The 15,833-nt window shown below is 43.6% G+C and overlaps 1 long non-coding RNA gene across 2 annotated transcripts in view; it reads left to right on the top strand.

Moving 5' to 3' along the window:
- Positions 1 to 15,833, top strand: part of LOC110125419 (uncharacterized) — a 32,471-nt gene that overhangs the window by 1,691 nt on the left and 14,947 nt on the right. For both annotated transcript variants that reach the window (XR_011491519.1, XR_002310057.2), the window contains exon 2: positions 15 to 107. This is a non-coding gene — a long non-coding RNA (uncharacterized lncRNA). The remainder of the gene's footprint in view (positions 1 to 14; positions 108 to 15,833) is intronic.

Genomic DNA, 15,833 nt, shown 5'->3' with positions numbered 1-15,833 from the left:
CCTGTCTTTTTCAGACAATCTTATTGCCTTGAGTCGTGATGGGCAGAGAAAATACCCTGGACAGCTTGGGATCTTCATACATGGAGACAGAACTGAGAACAACTTCTGTAAATATAATATTATAAAGTTATTACAATAATTCTGCCGCTGCTGCTAAGTCACTTCAGTCGTGTCCGACTCTGTGCAACCCCACAGATGTCAGCCCACCAGGCTCCCCCGTCCCTGGGATTCTCCAGGCAAGAACACTGGAGTGGGTTGCCATTTCCTTCTCCAAAGCAGGAAAGTGAAAAGAAAGTGAAGTTGCTCAGTCGTGTCTGACTCTTAGCTACCCCATGGATCGCAGCGTACCAGGCTCCTCCGTCCATGGGATTTTCCAGGCACGAGTACTGGAGTGGTGTGCCAGTGCCTTTTCCAACAATATTATAATAGGTTGTAATAAAACAGGTTGATTTAAAAAAGAAAAAGATCCACGTACATGTATATGATCAGTTTATTCAGAATGAGAGGGATCTTTTAAAATCATCATCTTGGGAGACTGTAATTCCTTCCAAATACTATCTAAAATGCTTTCCATTACATTTGCAAATTGTGTTCACAACTTGTTCACACTCTCCTTCCTTCCTGGTTTCAGTTGGCTACAGCCCCAGCACATAATGATGTCTCCCAGCTTGATCACATACCTTGTTCACCAGGCTTACTTTCAAATGACTCCAGTTGTTTCCAAATAATCAAATACACCCATTTGAGGCTATGGAGAACTTTTCATAAAAATCTACAGCAAGGCTCTAGGCAGAGTTTTAAAATACAGTGAGCTATGGCAACGTGGCTTGAAAAAATTTGCCATTTGGACGTATAAGCTCTGATTTACTTGTTAAAATAATAATTAAGTTGTCCTTGAACTTCCCTAGTGGTCCAGTTGTTCAGACTCCATGCTTCTAATTCAGGGGGCACGGGTTTGATCCCTGGTCTTGGAAGTTCCATATGCTGTGGGCTGTGGTAAAAAAAGGAGAAAACAGACACACCGTTTGCTGTCACCCGGTGTGTTACACTAACCCTTTCCTGGATTCTTTCATTATACTTTGTTGGCTACCACTGGGTTTCTCAGCTGAGGTAGAATTTGGAAGCCCACCAATGAGACATCATTTGGTACATTAATAATTAGAAGGGATAGGATTTGATGTGGAGAAGGAAATGGCAACCCACTCCAGTATTCTTGCCTGGAGAATTCCATGGACAGAGAGGAGCCTGGCAAGCTACAGTCCATGGGGTCACAAAAAGTCAGACACGACTTGAGTGCCTAAGCACAGCATTCGATGAGAGTCTAGTGCCATGATTTTCTTGTGAGGGCAAAGCATTCACAGGATCACTCTTTACCCAAGGGGCATTTTGTGGGCTTCTGATTTGGATCTAGCAAATCTGGTATGGGGGATGGGTGAGAGAAACATAGGTTTAAAGGAGTAAGACTGTAATGGGTTTGAGGTTTTCCTTAATAAGGTCAGTATGAAAAGAACAGTAGAAAAGAAAGAGGTAAGAGTATCCAGAGAACAGGTGATGTGATCAATATTTGTGGCATCCTCTTTTGTTCTTCCTAAGATTCCCTCATCTCGGGCTTGAATTATCTCTGAGTGATATAGATCTGGGGATTCCCAGGTGGTGCAGTGGTAAAAGAATCTGCTTGCCAATGCAAGTGATACAGGAGAGGTAGGTTTGATCCCTGGGTTGAGAAGATCTCCTGAAATAGGAAATGGCAACCCACTCTAGTATTCTTGCCTAGAAAATTTCATGGACAGAGGAGCCTGCCAAGGTATAGTCCATAGGGTCGCAAAGAGTCAGACATGACTGGGCATGCATGCGTGGTATAGGCCTAGATGTTGAGAATATAATTTTTCTTGGTGCTGCCCCTAAATTTCAACACATCAAGCCTTGATTCTACCACTTACCATCCATGTGAGTTTGCTCTACCCCTCCCTCATGCCTGTAATGGAGCCAAGAAACACCTAGTATCATGTTGGTAAACCAGTTCACTGTTGGTCTGATCTTAATGCCACTGAAACAAGAGATTATTCAACTGGTAATTGAGTAAAGTGTCAGCATCATTATCAAAAAACATGTATTGAGACACTGGTAAGCAGGTACATTTTACCAATGATGAAGCATTAAGAGATCATACTTAATGTACTATATTGTGAGTATCTAAACCAGGGGTCCTCAAACTAGCACCAATAACTACCTAGAGAACTTCCTCAAAATGCAATAACTCAGTCCTATCCTTTCTAAGGTCCTAGAAGGGCCTCATCATCTGTATTTTTGAGGATTCTGCAGCTGATTATAGTTCATACCTAAGGCTGAGAACCATGGTCTTTGTGGAATTCTTGGGAGCCTGTGGAGAAAGACAAACAACTCTAAAAAAAGAAATGAGAATTTAAAAAATAAAATTAATATATATTTACTTCCATTACAACACAGCAGAGTGAAATCACTTAGGAGAGAACTCACATTTGTTGAGAAGATGAAATACATTAAGTACATTACATACTGTATTGGTCAAAAGGTAGTCAGGAAAACAGAAATTATACAAGGTATTTGAACTAGAGGGTATTTAACAGAGTGAATGAATTTCACAGGTGTCGGAACATCCAAAAGGGAGCAGTGAGGTGAGTAAACACAGGGAGCAACTTGAAGGTCGGGCGAACAAAAGGATAGAGGTATAATGAGAACCTAGGAATGCGGAAGAAAGGCCACCACTTTAGAAGTTGGGCTGCTGCGGGGCCATCATGACCTGGTAGCAGGACTGCCGAGGTGGTGCTGTGTGGCTAGGACCTCTGAGAAAGTGGCTTGACAACAGTGCTAGGAGTGTCAAAAGTCACAGGAGTCTAAAAGAAGGTGTAATAGGTCTTGTGGTTCAGTGGCTAAGATTCCTTGCTTCCAAAGCAGGGGGCCTGGGTTTGATCCCTGGTAAGTAGACTAGATCATACATGCCACAACTAAGATAGAAGATCTCAAGTGCTGCAACTAAGACCCAGGGCAGCCAAATAAATAAATAATAATTTAAAAAAATGGTGTAAGGAAGAAGAGTGTTTCTTCCTCTTTCCTCCTGCTTTCCCATGTCCCCCTTGTGCCTTCCATCACATACCCCAACTGGAAATCAGCTAGCAAGGAAATCTGGGAAATATAATTTGCAGACTAGAAACCGACAGTATTAAAAAAATATATAGAAGGGTGTACATGGAAATGAGAGATAATGGAAGATGGCAAACATACTAGTCAATTCATTGAATGCTCGGCAAAACTGTGAATAAGTGGAAGAACCGAAGTTCAAACCAGTCTAACACCGGAATCCTTGTTTGTGCAGTAAGTTGTAAACAGTTGAACTCAATTTACCTTTAAACTCTGCCCTTGACTTTTTCTTGTAGCATTTACTCAGCACCACCTATGTGTCAGATCCTGTGCTAGACACTTAGGCTATTCTTATCTTACTTAGTTTCTGAAACAGCGCAGGTACTGCTGATGCAAAGTTGTCCAGCCTACAATTGAATTAGAAAACTAAATAAGAATAAAACCTGTTTCTTTAATTATGAAGATACTTATGTACTTGTGCATTTGCTTATTTACAATGATTTTAATTATGTAGAAAACTTAGGTTAAAAAAGTACTGTAATTAAAGGGAAATAATAATATTGTCCTAAATTATTTAGTATGTCACTTTAATCAAATTCAGTTTATTTCAAAGCATAATTACTAAACAGATGTGGGTGCATAGCACTAAGCAAGATTCCATAGAGGATATAAGAAAACTGTATGATGGGGACTTTCTTCTCAAGAAACCTGCTGTCTAGTTCTGAAGCTAAGACTTAGCTACAGGGAACAGAGTATGAAAATATAAAGATCAAGAAATGCTGTGGGAAGTCAGAGTGGGCTGGGCTTGTCAGGGAATATTTTGGGGAGGAGATGAGACTTGAGGGGATGGTAAAGTCAATATGCGTGTGGAGAAGGGGATGAAATATTTCTAGTTAGGGAAGAGCATAAGCAAAAGCTGGGAGGTGGGGCATGACTTCCTGTTTTGAATGACAGTAAAGAGACTGGGGTTATTGGTAAGAGAAGGAATGTTAAGTTGGCTTGGACACCCCCAGCAACGTGACCCCTGGGGGGCTTGCACACGACACGAGCACCCCAGCACCCCAGAGGGGCGATTGATCATCAAGCGACGTTCAGAGTCGCTTGGGGCTGAGTCCTAGTTGTACTTCCCCATGTCCCTTATCCCCCTTTCCTATTGTAATAGAAGTTTAAGCTGGGCACTTGGCCAGTCTCCCTTGTGACTACCTGTGACAGTGTAACTAGATTCTGGCTAATGGGGCATCAGCAGAAGTGAAGAGTGAAAATTTCAGGTCATGTTCCAGAAAGGAAGTAAGTTTATATTCCATTGCTCCTCTCTCGGAAACTTCCCTGGCATTTGTAAAGAATCTGTTTGCAATGCAGGAGACCCAGGTTCGATCCATGGGTTGGAAAGATCCCCTGCAGAAGGGAATGGCAACTCACTCCAGCATTCTTACCTGTAGAATTCCATGGATGGGGAGTCTGGCAGACTATAGTCCGTAGGGTCACAAAGGGTTGGACATGACTGAGCAAATATCCTATCCTCTCTCTCTTGTCCTGCAGGCTGAAGTGTGGATGTGAGGGTTGAGCCCTTTTGGACTGAGTGGATAAGGGGAGCATCCTAGGAGTAGCAGATAAATAATCTGGAAGAAGTCTAAATTCTCAAGATTGATAAACTGCCATGCCAGCCCTAGAGAGCCTACTCTAAGTGATAAATGAGAGGAAGGATTCCATCCGAGAAGCATTGGGGAGTCATTGGTCTCAGGTACCCAGAGCACTGAATAGAGATCCTGGCATTTGTTCTACCTGAAGTAGAAATGTAAGCTTGCCTTAGCCACACATTTGCATAATTGTTATCAGGAGTATCTTTTGGGAAGACCTTTTAGAGAATGGGTACAGCAGTGGGAAGAGCAAATTTTCTCTCCATATGTCAAGCAGGGACATTCAAGATTTTGGCCAAGCATGCTCTGAAGGAATGTGGAGTTTGCTGCAAATCCAGAAAGCTGCTGTGAGATCTTACAGTTGGTGTGGGGGAGGTATTAAAAAAACACTAATATTTCTGGAATGGAAGCTTTAGTTGAGTGCAAGAAAGATAACATAACTTAGAACAAATGGCCTTTGAAATCAAAGCCCTCTTTTGCAGTTGATCTGACCCGACTTTTTGGTTGGCTCTTTTCAAAATAATCCCCACGAAAGGATGAGTCATTGCACTGGCTCCAAATTTGCACCATCCTTCTCTTCCCTGGAAGGGCAATAAGCAGAGCTCCTAAAACCAGACTTGGGGAGGAGGGGTAGCACTGATGGTTTTCAGATTCTGAATTCTTTCATGTTAAAGGGTTGCCTGCCTGCCCGTTAAGTCGCTTCAGCTGTGTCTAGCTTTTTGCGACCCCATGTAGTCTGCCAGAGTCCTCTGTCCCTGGGCTTCTCCAGGCAAGAATGCTAGAGTGGGTTGCCATGCCCTCCTCCAGGGGATCCTCCTGATTCAATCCTCCAGCTATTGAATTCATGTCTCTTGTGTCCCTTGCATTGGCAGGCAGGTTTTTCACCACTGGCGCCACCTGGGAAGCCCATTAAAGGGTTACATGTTAACTTCTAAAACAATTGAGGTGAACTTCACATAACATAAAATTAACATAGCATAAAATTCTAAAGCAAACCACTTACTGTCATTCAGCACATTCATTATGTTGTATGCACCTATCTAGTTCCAAAGCATTTTCATTGTCCCCGTACCCACTAAGCAATTACTCCTCATTCTTCCCTCACCCAGTCCCTGGCAATCATCAATCTTCTTTTTGTCTCTGGGATTTGCCTGTTTTGGATATTTCACATACACAGAATCATGCAACATGTGACCTTTGGTGTCTGGCCTTTTTCATTAGGCTTAATGTTTTCAAGGTTCATCTGTGTTGCAACATGTATCGCTGCTTCATTCATTTTTATGGCTGAATAATATTCCATTGCACGGACATACAACATTTTGTTTATCCTTGCATTTGTTGATGGACATGTGAATTGTTTCTACCTTTGGGCTATTGTGCATAGTGCTGCTCTAAACATGTACATAAACATGTTTGAGCTCTGAGTGCCATTTTTAATGAAAGTAAATCTTAAGGCTCAGTTAAAAGAGAATTAGGAGTATCTTTAAGTCCACCAAACTCTCTACCTTTCAACATGTCAGAGGTGCATGCCTCTAGGCGTGCCACATTGCACAAGCTCAGTTCTAATGGCCCCCAGAGTTGCATAAGCGTGGTTCTGAGTGTGAAGAATGCTGAAGCATGGACCCCCACCTCCTTTCTTGCTTGGGCCACTTTCTTTCTTTGAAAATCCAGGCAGGCACAGTGTTAACTGAGGCTGAACCCCATTTCCTCTCTGTGTGATGCACAGCCTACCAGGTTGTTCTTTTCATTGCTGTTCTGTTCGATTGGCTCAAGACCATTTGCCCTCACACACTCTAGAGATGCCTTCATGACTTTGTTGGGCAAACAGAACTTCCCAAGTTAGAACTGAGGGAACCCCAGGCCTCCTAATGAGAGACAGAGGACAACTGGAAAAGGGGACCAGTTCTGCAAAAATAATGATTAGCTGCTACTTACTGAGCATTACCTGGGGATGAGACAGTGTTCTTACTTAATCCATTCAGTAGCCTTGTGAGGCAGGCACTATTATCACCATTTTATAGATGAGGAAATTGAGGCTAGCAAATCACAAATAGTTTCTTAAATTTACTCAGCTAGTAAACAGCAAGGTTGGGGATCAAACTCAGGCAGCGTGACCCTGCGCCGGAACTCTTAATCTCAACTGTCACAAGGGGCTTTCTGCTAGGTGCTCCAGGGAAGAAAGGATTTTGGCTGGAAATAGGTTCTGGGGACCATACGAGTGATGCTGACAGGGAGCTGGGAGAGGGAGGATGTGGCTGGATCAGAGCAGCCGCAAACTGCTGGGCGCAAAAGGGATTCAGGAAGGAGTGCTTCAGGATCAGAACTGGTTCTTACACCGAGCCCTGGACACAGCACAGCTCATCATGGGATGATTTGTTCGTTAATAAGGGAAGACTAGACCAAGAGACATCTGTCACAATCGGCTTTGGAGCAACAACTCCCCAGGATGTCTCGAGCATCCTTGTAGAATCAGCTCCTACCATGATGTCTGGGGCTCGTGGCTGGCACTGGATAATCTGTGGAGGGGGATGAATGGACACATATGTGTGTATCATTACAGTGTCTCTGTAGCTAGGGCATTGCATTGCCTCCCCTCAGGCAGTGTGGCACTGTTTATTTTGTCATTTGGATCCATAGTGCCTGAGACAACTTCCAAGGCCACTAATAAGGGGTGCTAGTCTCCTGGGGCTGCTGTAACAAGTGATTGCAAACCTCGTGGCCTAAAACAACAGAAATCAACTGCCTCCCAGTTCTAGAGGCCTGGAATTTGGAATAGGTGTCTTTAGGCTCTGGGATGAATCCTTTCCTGCCTCTTCCAGCTTCTGGGAGCTCCAGGCATTCCTTGGCTTGTGATGGCCTCCATCGTCACATGACCTTCTTATCCAGTGTCCCTCTGCCTTCCTCTTACAAGGAACCTTGTTACCGGATTTAGACCTACTTAGATAATCAGAATGATCTCATCTCAAGGTTGTAAATTTAATTATACCAGAAATGACTCCCTTTCCACACAAGGTCATCTTCACAGGTTCCAAGTATTAGGGCACAGGCATATCTTTTGGGGGGCACCATTCAACCTATTGCCCAGGGCCCAAAGCCCCAAACAGACGTAAAGAGAAACCATTGGTTCCAGTGGGGCTGAACTTTTCCCTCTGTTTCATCATAGGGAGCAGCTGTCTGCAGCGGGTAGGGTGAGGTGGGGGGAGGGGAGATGGGGAGGGGCGGGTAGTTAGAGAGATGGACAGAGTGTAATAAGGTGGATTTAGTTTTCCATAACCTCGTGCTTGGCCACTCTGAAGCCATATTTCCCCTCTCCTAGCACCAGCCTCATTCTTTGGCAGAGTCTTCAGCATCTGGACTACTGACCCACTGGCTCACCCAAGCTGTGGACCTGGGAAAGTGTGATAGCCAATTTTTTTTTTTTTCTCAGCCACATAGAATGTGGGATTCTTAGTTCCCCCACCAGGGATCAAACCTGTGCCCCCTGCAGTGGAAGTATGGAGTCTTAACCACTGGACCACCAGGGGAAGTCCCTGTAATGGCTAATTTTATGTAACAACTTAGGTGGGCCAACTTGTCCAGATATTTGGTCAAATATTATTCTAGATGTTTCCATAAGGATATTTTTAGATGAGCTTTACATTTAAATCAGTAGACTTTGAGTAAAGCAGATTGCCTTTCACAATGTAGGTGGTGGTGGTTTAGTTGCTAAGCTGTGTCCAACTCTTGCAACCCCATGGCCTGTAGCCTGCCAGGCTCCTCTGTCCAGGGGATTTCCCAGGCAAGAATACTGGAGTGGGTTGCTATTTCCTTCTCCCAGGGATCTTGCCAAACCAGGGATTGAACCTGGGTCTCCTGCATTGCAGGCAGATTCTTTACCAACTGAGCCACCAGGAAAGCAATGTAGGTGAGCCTCATGCAAACAGATAAGGTCTGAATAGAAGAAAAGGCTGAGTTTTCCGGAGCTGAAGAGTGAATTCTCTAGCATATGACCTTTGAACTTGAACTGCAACAATGGCTTATCCCTGGGTCTCTAACCTGCGTCTAAGATCATCCTGCAGATTTTAGACTGGCCAAGTATCCCAAACCACACGATCCAACTCCTTAAAAATAAATCTCTGTCTCACTCTCTACATGTATGTGCATTCTATTGGTTCTATTTTTCTGGAAAATCCTGAATAATACAGAAAGTCTCTACCTTTCCCACCTAGATACCAACTTTCTCAAGGGTGGGACTAGGGTCTTCTTTATGTTCTGTACTCAGTGCTATGCATCCTCTCTCTCCCTCTGGTCTATATCCAGACCCTAAAGTTTCTATCTCAGAGAAAAACTGACTTTGAACATGGATAAGAAACTCATATTGGGTCTGTAGTATAGCTCTCTTTGTTTCAAACTGCTCAATACAATTTGACTCCAGCCAGGAAGAATTCATGGAGGGGGACATCTGAATACAAGAAATGTCAGGAACAGAATAACTATATTGACCCAGCTAGGGCTCCAGTGGTGCCAGTCAGGCTGAGAAGGGCAGCACCAATGCAGCTAATCAAGGTTTCCCAACAAGCAAGAAAGATCCCCTTGCTTCCTGGGTCAGGAAGACTCCCTGGAGAAGGAAATGGCAACCCACTCCACTATTCTTGCCTGGAAAATCTCATGGACAGAGGAGCCTGGCGGGTTGCAGGAGTCGGACATGACTTAGCGACTAAATTCACCACCAACAGCAAGCAAGGAGGACCTGGAATCGGGGCCATGTGGGTAATGACTCACCTGGCGTGATCTGAAAGAAATGCCAAGGAAAAGAGAGCCCACGGACCAGGGAACAGGAGGGGTGGGCCTGATGAGTCGTGCTGACAAGGGGAATTGTTTCAGCCGTCTTCACCCCTGTTTTCGCCACTTGGTAAAGAACGTGTATAAGACTTCCATGTTCTTCCACAGGGAAACCATTCAGTTGCAGGAAAATTTGCCCTCAGGGCTTTGACAGTCTAGGAAATGCGAGAAATTGTCTTTCTAGCCTGTGAGCTGATTGGGAGTTCTCGTCTCTATGACCCTGGGGGAACATTGCCCTTCCTAAAGGGCTGGAGGGAGAGAGATCCAGGTCAATACCAAGGGTCTTCTGTCAGGCAGTTAAAGCACACCCAGACTTCAGAAATGTGGCCGCAAGACTGCTCTCTCTCTCTGTGAGTTTGTTTCTGTTTCATAGATAAGTTCATCTGTGCCATATTTTAGATTCCACATAAATGTGATATCATATGGTATTTGTCTCTCTCTTTCTGGTTTATTTTGCTTAGTATGATAATCTCTAGGTCCATTTATGTTGCTGCAAATGGCATGATTTCATTCATTTTCATGGCTAAGTAGTATTCCATTGTATTCATGTACCACATTGTCTTTATCCACTCATCTGTTGATGGACATTTAGGTTGTTTCCATGTCTTGGTTATTGTAAATAGTGCTGCTGTGAGCTGTACCTCAAGTTAAAAAGAAATTTTTTAGAGAATTGTAGGAAAAAATTGTGAAAGATTTTGAAGCTTAGTGGGCCAGCTCAATCATCTGTCTTTGAAGAGGCTATTTTACATCTCTGCAGAGGTAGATGTTTGCTTGTATGAAATTAATTGTAACAATCTCTAGTCATAGGAATGCAAATCATGTCCTCTGGAACACCACTGATAATCTGTAGATACTGAACAGTTTGCATTCACTTGTCTATTCATTTTCATATTCTTCATCTAACCGGAAATGTGTTAGATGACCTTTGACCTTTCTTTCGTGATACCTTCAGGTTCCCTTGTTGATTAATGAGTTAAATAAAATATTTGACAGGTGATGATTTTGTATTTGCATGAAAGTCATGATTTTACCTTTTTTATTTTTTAAAAGTATCTTTTAATAGACCTCAGCCTCTTTCAAGCCTCCCCCAAATGAGATGACATCATCTCATTTGACTGCATTCCAGACAAATAAATCCACTAACATGGATTCAGGTTATGTTATAGAGATTTAATATGTACACAGAATGGGGGAATTCCCTGGCATCCAGTGGTTAGGACTTGGCCCTTTCACTCCCAAGGGCAAGGGTTTAATCCCTGCTCAGGGAACTAACATCCTGTAAACCATGCAGTGGGACAGAAAAAAAAAAAAAAGGAATAATATGTACACAGAATTAGACTAAAGCTTACAAACAAGTAGAAACATTTGCAAGATTTTCCATGCTCCTCATTTTTCCTATTTATGGGTTTATTGAGATTATGCTAAACAAACATCATATTAAGAAGATCCACATACTCTTGATAGAAGAAAGGTAAATGACATTGAGTCATCTTGTTAGAAAATATGGCATGTTGTCTAATTTGTTTATGTGTTCTGCTGTGTCCTGTGGGAATGTTTTGTGTTTGTTTATTGCAGTGTAATTGACATACAACAATATATTAGCTTCAGGCATACAACATAATGGCAGCTTCCATGGTAAAGAACTGGCCTGCTGATGCAGGAGATGTGGTTTCCATCCCTGATTTGGAAAAGCCCCCTGGAGAAGGGAATGGCAACCAACTCCAGTATTCTTGCGTGGGAAATCCCATGGACAGAGGAGCCTGGTGGGCCACAGTCCATGGGGTTGCAAAAGTGTTGGACATGATTTAGTGACTAAACAAGTATAACATAGTGATTTGATAGTTGTATATGCTGCAAAACCTCAGATATGCACATAGCACCACACTTAAGGCAGAAAGCAAAGAAGAACTCAAGAGCTTCTTGTTGACAGTGAAAGTGAAAGAGGAAGTGAAAAAGTTGGCTTAAAACTCAACATTCAGAAAACTAAGATTAAGGCATCTTGTCCCATCAGTCAGTTCAGTTCAGTCGCACAGTCGTGTTCAACTCTGCGACCCCATGAACTGCAGAATGCCAGGTCTCCCTGTCCATCACAAACTCCCAGAGTTTACCCAAACTCATGTCCATTGAGTTGGAGATGCCATCCAACCATCTCATCCTCTCTTGTCCCCTTCTCCTCCTTCCCTCAAGCTTTCCCAGCATCAGGGTCTTTTCAAATGAGTCAGCTCTTTGCATCAGGTGGCCAAAGTATTGGAGTTTCAACTTCAACATCAGTCCTTCCAATGAACACCCAGGACTGATCTCCTTTAGGATGGACTGGTTGGGTCTCCTTGCAGTCCAAGGGACTCTCAAGAGTCTGCTCCAACAGTTCAAAAGCATCAATTCTTCAGCACTCAGCTTTCTTTATAGTCCAACTCTCACATCCATGCATGACTACTGGAAAAACCATAGCCTTGACTAGACAGACCTTTGTTGACAAAGTAATGTCTCTGCTTTTTAATATGCTGTCTAGGTTGGTCATAACTTTCCTTCATGGCAAATAGATGGGGAAACAATGGAAACAGTGACAGACTTTATTTTGGGGGGCCTCCAAAATCACTGCAGATGGTGACTGCAACCATGAAATAAAAGACGCTTGCTCCTTGGAAGAAAAGTTGTGACCAACCTAGACAGCATATGAAAAAGCAGAGACATTACTTTGCCAACAAAGATCCATCTAGTCAAAGCTATGATTTTTCCAGTAGTCATGTATGGATGTAAGAGTTGGACTATAAAGAAAGCTGAGTGCCAAAGAATAGATGCTTTTGAACTGTGGTGTTGGAGAAGACTCTTGAGAGTCCCTTGGACTGCAAGGTAATCCAACCAGTCCATCCTAAAGGAGATCAGTCCTGAATATTCATTGGAAGGACTGATGTTGAAGCTGAAACTCCAATACTTTGGCCACCTGACATGAAGAACTGACTCATTGGAAAAGACCCTGATGCTGGGAAAGATTGAAGGTGGGAGGAGAAGGGGACGAGAGAGGATGAGATGCTTGGATGGCATCACCGACTCAATGGACATGAGTTTGAGTAAGCTCTGGGAGTTGCTGATGGATAGGGAAGCCTGGTGTGCTGTGCTTCATGAGGTCACAAAGAGTTGGACACGACTAAGGGACTGAACTGAACTGATGCTGCAAAATGATCCCCACAGTAAGTCTAGTTAGCATCCATCCCCACACATAGATACAATTTCATGTGTGTGTGATGAGAACTTAAGATTTACTGTCACAGCAATTTTGAAATATGCAATATCGTGTTGTCACCATGCAACATGCAAGAACTATTGTCACCGTGCTGTGCCTCTCCCTCCTTTATCTTCAAAGCAGAATCTTCCAAGGACCAGACACGCACATAAACATCTGGTTCTTTTCTCCTTCTTTTATTCTAGGGCAGTGATTCTGAACTTGGAGGTATATAAGATGTATAGAGATCTGTACCTGGATTGTGAATACTGTTCATGAAAGAGGTTTAAAGGACTTAACTGTATTCTAAGGAGTACCTATGATAGTATTGACAGCAGGAAGATTTTTGTGAAACTCTCAGACTACCTCTGTTATGCCTGATGTCTGAATCCCCGAGCGGGAAGAGAGAAGGCTTCCAAGACAATGCAACTCACAAAAAGGGAAATTTATTGTTGACTCGAGTCAGGGCTCCTGCCGCATCCAATGCAGTGGTGTGGGGTCAGAGAGCCCCGAGCCCAAGCTGTTACACAAATTCATAGGGTGAGCATAAGCAGTTGGTAGCTGGCTTAAGTGGATTGGTTACATGTTTGCAAAGTAATTTTATTGGTCCAAACTTTTGCGGGCTTTTTTCAAACTTGGGCGTTCGCGGGCTTTTTCAGCTTTCCCTTGATATGTTCCCTTTTTCTTACTGGGCGCATGTTGATTGGCTGGCTCCAGGTGACCTGATGGGGTAGGGAATCTTACCATTTCAGGGGAAATCTAAACTTAGGTCCGGGCCGCCTGTCATGGTGTTAGCCCTGGCAGCCTCACACCTCTTCCTCCCCACAAAATACGCTTCTCTGGGAATTGCATTTATCAGCACGGGCCCCTTATGCTGTCAGTTACTTTGATCTCACATTGCATTTCCCTGGGAATTGGGATCCTAACTTTAAACTTTATTATTTTTTATTTATTAACTTTTAACTTTATTCTTGAAGTGAAATTTACATAAGATCAACCATTAAAAGATGTACAATTCAGTGGTATTCGATGCATTTACAATGCTATGCAACTACCACTTCTATGAAATTCTCAAACATTTTCAATCACCCCATAAGGAACCCTGTACGCATTAAGTAGTCACTCCCTACTCCTTGCTCCTACCCCAGCTCCTGGCAATCACCAATCTTCTTACTGACCTTATATAAATAGAACCATTCCATATGACCCAGCAAATGCACTCCTACATATATACCTCAGGGATCCAAAAGCAGAGACTTGCACACAAGCGTTCATCGCAGCTGTCTTCCCTGGGCCCTCTCTACCTGCTTCCTTGTAGTTCTGTGGGCAAACGTTCCCTCATCTAAACTGAACAAGCAAAAGCCAAAATGAAGACAGGAATAGGAGACACATAGATGGGAGCTGCTCCCAGTTACCGCCCCTAGGTCCTCTGCTCCCTGGGCCTTGACAACCCAATGTGATGCATGAACCCACCCCACTGAGGATGCTGGACAATGATGACTCAAACGTACCCTGAAAAGGGAGGCTTGGCAGACATGGTCAGCTGGTTCACCAAATTCACAGGAGGCTGGGAGTGCCCGCCTCCACTGTGGAAGTCACAGACAGGGGAATAAAGTCAAAGTCCCTCCTGCTTGGAGATAAGTGTTGCCTTGAAGCTTGTTATATAAATGAGCTGGATTTCTAGCCTAAGGGAAAGACATGCAGGAGAACCCGCCTCAAGGTGGGTGGGGATTGCTGTGGTCATCCTGGTTGCTACTAGTAATGAGCCAAGGCTGGCAGACCCCTTGGTAGAAGCAGGCCTGTTTCTAAATCTGTTTCCACCTCACTAACTGTCCTAGCCCTCTCTGAGCTCAGGGCCTTGGCTGGCACTGCAATTCCTGGTTTGCACAAGAAGAAACTGAAGCTGAGGCCTTTTCCAAGGTATTCCTCACTGCCTTCACTTCCGGCAATTATTATAAAGTGCACTCATTATCTTTACAATGGTTCGGAGATTAAAGCTTAATTTGGCCTGTTATTTCTGCGGCTTTGCCTTAATAGCATTTGTAGCTGTACCAGCCCCATAGGCTATGAAGCCAACAGATCCTTAAATCACCAGAGGCTGGAGTTTGTATCCTCATCTTGGTTCCTATTGGTCTGGCCAGAGGCACTTTTCATGAGAACGTTTTAATGGGTCAGCAGGGTTTTCTGCAGGGACAGCTATCTCTGTAACAGGGAAAATGGGATTCTCTTAAGAGAAAAGCTGGCCTGCAGGAAAAACGATCAGGCTAGAACTCTAAATGCAGTAGCCAAGTAAGGGGACTGTTTGTTGAAAGTAAGTGCAGATGAAGCCACTCTCCCCTCCCTTCCAGGGAGGTTAGCAGTGTGCACCTAGGAAGTGGACAGATCTGAGTTCAAATTCCACCTCTGCCAGAGTTTTCTGTTCCGTGTGTTATTTGGACATGTCCTTTGATCTCCCGAAAACTCAGCATATCGAACTGTGGAGTGGGGTGGTAGAACCAGAGGTAATATATTTATTGAATAAAATAATTTAGGGAAGTACTTGACACGTAACAGGAGCTCAAAGACAACAGCATTATTATTTTATTTTCCTTTCATTTTTAGTACTAACAGTTGCCTTCAGTTTGAGTTGACCCAAAAGGATTAGACGATTTGGGGCCTTTTTAGTCTTAGAAGCAGTGGTTTCTGTGATGTCGGAGGTGGTAGAATCTCTAGACCTCCTGGTATTGTAGGGATTCTTATCTACAGTATTAGCCCCTCCACTTATTCAGACATGTGGTTTATTTCATCATCTGGGGGCTTAGCCAGGTTAAAGTAGCATTTTTAGGCCCATGATTTTTTTTTTTTTAAATATTTATTTATCTATTTATTTGGCTATGCTGGGTCTTAGTTGCAGCATGTAGGATCTAGTTTCCCGACCCCAGGTCAAAACCCAGCCTCCTGAATTGGGAGCACAGAGTCTTAGCCAATGGACCACCAGGGAAGTCCCAAGACTCCTGGGTGGGGGACAAAGTTCAGAGATGCCGCTGAGTGGGTCGAGT

This window comes from Odocoileus virginianus, chromosome 15, assembly GCF_023699985.2.
Source record: "Odocoileus virginianus isolate 20LAN1187 ecotype Illinois chromosome 15, Ovbor_1.2, whole genome shotgun sequence".
Lineage (NCBI taxonomy): Eukaryota > Metazoa > Chordata > Mammalia > Artiodactyla > Cervidae > Odocoileus > Odocoileus virginianus.
This window is presented reverse-complemented; position numbering and strand designations above follow the sequence as displayed.